The following is a 4598-nucleotide window of genomic DNA, read 5'->3' on the forward strand; positions in this document are numbered from 1 at the left end:
TTTTTTTTTTTTTTTTTTTTTGCTGGTGTACTTTCTAAATGATTATTTTAAGACTATGTACTCCTTGGCACAATTTTAATTGATAGCTTAACATTTTCATCAAAAGTTTACATAATTGCAAAGGTTGTAATTTCTGGCATATTGTAAATTTATACACTTAAAAGTAAAACAATTACATCACTCTTTTAAATGTATCCAGTTAAATTAAATGGCCTAGGAATTCGATACCCACAATCATCCATTTAAAAAATAGATGAACACGCTCTTTTCTAAGGGTCAGACGTTTTGCATCATTTCTTTTTCTATTTGAACTCAAATTTCTGCTCCATGGTCCACCACAAAATTTTATCATAATGTGTGTGTGTGTTTTTTTTTAATGCATCAGAGGCTTACTGATGACTCTTTAAAAAAGTCCTACAGCAATTTAAACAGGTTTGTTAAGGTACAACTGGCATAAAATAAGCTATACATATTTAAAGTATACAATTTCACATAAATATATGCTTGCTGTATTAGGCTGTTTGCGTTACTATAAATACATGAGACTGGGTAATTTATAAAGAAAAGAGGTTTAATTGGCTCACAGTTCTGCAGGCTATACAAGCATGGCTCCAGCATTTGCTTCTGGTGAGGGGCTCAGGAAACTTCCAATCGTGGTGGAAGATAAAGGGGGAGCAGGCATCTCACATGGCAACAGCAGGACCAAGAGACAGGGAAGGTGGCGGTCCCAGACTCTTAAACAACCGGATCGAGCGTGAACTGAGAGTGAGAATTCATTTATCACCAGATGGATAATGCTAAACTATTCATGAGGGATCTGCCCCAGGATCCAATCACCTCCAGGCCACACCTCCAACAGTGGGAATCACATTTCAACATGGGATTTGGAGGGGACAAACATCCAGATCACATCACTCTCTAAACCAGTCCTACAAACTTTGATAAATAATTATTAAATAGAAAAAGTAAAATTGTTTAAGAAATACCTGTCTTAATTAGGTGGCTGGGGCAATTTTTTCTCTCCAATTAGCTCACTAAAACCTCCATGAGGTCGTGTATAGTGGCTCATGCCTGTAATACCAGCACTTTGGAAGGCCGAGGCATGCAAGTCACTTGAAGTCAGGAATTAGCCTGGCCAATGTGGCGAAACCCCATCTCTACTAAAAATGCTAAAATTAGCTGGGCATGGTGATGTGCACCTGTAATTGCAGCTACTCGGGAGGCTGAGGTGCAAGAATCACTTGAACTCGGGAGGCTGAGGTTGCAGTGAGCAGAGATTGTGCCACTGCACTCCAGCCTGTGTGATGGAGTGAGACTGTCAAAAACAAACAAACAGACAAACACCTTAATGAATATTGCTAGAATGAAATTGGTTTTAGCAATCATTTTATTTCTATCTTTCATTTATTATAGCTGTCAAACCATGTTGTGCTAAAGCCATCTTGTTGTGGTTCCTGAAAGTCAATTTTTAGAAATTTTGTGCCTGGGTGCCATGGATCACATCTATAATCCCAGCACTTTGGTAAGCAGAGAGGATTGCTTTAGCCCAGGCATTCAAACCCAGCCTGGGTAACATAGTAAGATTCTATCTCTACCAAAATAATAATAATAATAATAGTAATAATAATAAGCTGTGAGTAGTGGCGTGTGTCTAGTCCCAACTACTCAGGAGGCTGAGGTGGGAGGATCTCTTGAACCTGGGAGGTTGAGGCTGCAGTCAGCCATAATTTTGCCACTGCACTCCAGCCTGGGCTACAGAGAGAGACTCTGGTTTTTGTTTGTTTGTTTTTTTACATCAGCTAGTTGTTAAACATAACTATTACTAAAAATTAAATTATATGAACATACAATTATATTAAAAACAAAGGAGGCCGGGTGCAGTTGCTCACACCTGTAATCCCAGCACTTTGGGAGGCCAAGGTGGGTGGATCACTAGGTGAGGATATCAAGACCATCCTGGCCAACATGATGAAACCCTGTCTGTACTAAAAATACAAAAATTAGCCAGGCGTGGTGGTGTGTGCCTATAGTCCCAGCTACTCAGGAGGCTGAGGAGAATCGCTTGAACTTGGGAGGCGGAGGTTGCAGTGAGCCGAGACTGCGCCACTGCAGTCCAGCCTGGGTGACAAAGTGAGAGTCCGTCTCAAAAAGTAAAAACAAAACACAACCATAAAGGAAATAAATACTCAAAACTCATCACTTACTAATTATCTCACTACACTTTACTGTTATCTATGCTTTTGAGATTATTTGCACCTATTGTATCTGTGTGGTAGAAATATATCTTCCCAGCTCCATGTTCAGTGACATCTCATTGGTAGCTTGAAACCAGCCATTGCTGGTAGTATTTACACTACAGAAATTGGCAAATTAGCACTCGCTACTTCCCCTAGCCAATTGTCAAACATGTACCAGAACACCACTGGCTGTAAGTGCTGAGAAACTTTCTTCACTTATAAAAGTTAGTAGGAACAGAAGAACTCTTGTTACAACAATGTGACAATAGATAACTAAAATCACATAGTTATCTATTCTATATGTAATGATCTATCTACTGACAACTAGATTAGGCCACCCTGCAATTTTGTGGAAAGCAAAGACTGCAAACCATTTAACTTGCAAAAGGATTTCTTATTCTGGCATGAGATTTCTTCATTTTCTCAGTTTTGTTCCAAATCCTAGGGAAGCATGTTAAAAACCACTGAAAGTAATTGCTTACCTTTAAAGCTGTGGAAACCCCATGGTCAGCATTTGAAGCTTGCTTTACTGCCAAGGTTCTCCGCCACAAGAGACTTTTATTCTTTGATAATAATCAAGGGGTGGAAAAAGGGGAAGTCACTACAAATTCTTCACTCCACAAAGTGTATGAATTCATAATATGCCAACAGAGGCCAAAATGCCCTACTTCTAAGGCTGTGTTACACCCTTAGAAAGATTTATACATAAGTCAGGGAGAAACAGGGTTAGGCTTCTTTTGTACTTTGATCATCACAGGATGCCCACCTTCACACCCTGCAATAATTCCAACAGTACCTGTGCTTGGGGCCCCAGATAATTTTACAATCTCCATATAGCAACCCCCTCTACTTCTTCCCCCAACCTGCTCCCACCAATGCACTGTTAGGAGGATGAGGGGTAAGGAGGACACACAACTTTCACTTATAAAGGGTGGAAGCTGACCTAAGGATGGAAATAAACTTGCAGACCAGTTCTCAGAGAGATCAAACTTTTGAAAAAGTTCAAAATCTGGAAGATGAAGCCCTTAGAACAGATGTCAGCCACTCTGAGACCAGCGTCAGTGGTTTCTAAGTGGTCTCAGAGTAGCTGAGGCCCACTGCCTATTTTTTTTTATTTTTTATTTTTTTGAGATGGAGTCTTGCTCTGTTGCCCAGGCTGGAGTGCAGTGGGGAGACCTCAGCTCACTGCAACCTCTGCCTCTCGGGTTCAAACGATTCTCCTGCCTCAGCCTCCAGAGCAACTGGAATTACAGGCACAGGTAACCATGCTTGGATAATTTTTGTATTTTGTAGAGATGGCGTTTCAGCATGTTGGCCAGGCTGGTCTCAAACTCCTGAGCTCAAGCGATCTGCTGCCTCAGCCTCCCAAAGTGCTGGGATTACAGGCATGACTCACTACATCCGTTCTGCATTTTTATTTTAAAATGTTATTTATCTATTTATTTATTTATTTTTGAGACAGGGTCTCACTTGGTCACCCAGGCTGGAGTGCAGTGAGCAATCATGGCTCACTGCAGCTTTCATCTCCCTGGCTCAAGCAGTCCTCCCACCTCAGCTTCCAGAGTAGCTGGGGCCACAGGGGTGCACCACAATGCCTGGTTAATTTCTTAAAAAACTTTTTGTAGAGATGGGGTCTCATTATGTTGCCCAGGCTGGTCTCCAATTCCTGGGCTCAAGGGATCCTCCTATTCCTTGGCCTCCCAAAGTGCTGGGATTACAGGCCTGAGCCGTAGAGCCCAGCCAATTTTTGCATGTTTAAATGGTTGGGAAAAAGGTTAAAAGAATAATAGTATTTCGTGACACATGAAAATTGTATGAAATTCAAATGTCGGTGTCTATAAATAATGTTTTATTAGGACCTAGCTGCGCTCATTCCTTTAGTATTTATGCCTGCTTTTGAGCTACGACGCTGGAGTTTGAATAGTTGCCACAGGGATCGTATGGTCCGCAAAACCTAAAATATTTAGCCCTTTACAGAATAGTTTGTTGTCCTCGGTCTTAACGCTGTTCACATCCCATTTGGGAAGTTCTGTATCTTCAGAGGGGAGCACACCCGGTTTGAAGGCTGGTCTAAACTCGACACCCTAGGCAAGTCCTTCCCGTTCCTGGGCCTTAGTTTCCGCAACTGTAAAATGGGGTTAGACTCAGTGATCTCTGGGGACCTGCCTAGAAGTGGGTCAAATAAATAAAGGAGGTTGTAGCTCCTGGAGGGTAGGACTAGGGGTTGACTAGGAGCCGGGGGGCGCTGGCAGGGTGGGTCCCTCGGGGTTTCCAACTCCGCGGGCGGGCGCAGTGCCCCACAGGCCTCGCTTCCACTGGGGAATTCCGGGCGGGGTGCAGGCGGCGGGGCGGGGGCGGTCC

This window comes from Rhinopithecus bieti, unplaced genomic scaffold (genome assembly GCF_001698545.2).
Source record: "Rhinopithecus bieti isolate Rb0 unplaced genomic scaffold, ASM169854v2 scaffold_10347, whole genome shotgun sequence".
NCBI classification, from domain to species: domain Eukaryota; kingdom Metazoa; phylum Chordata; class Mammalia; order Primates; family Cercopithecidae; genus Rhinopithecus; species Rhinopithecus bieti.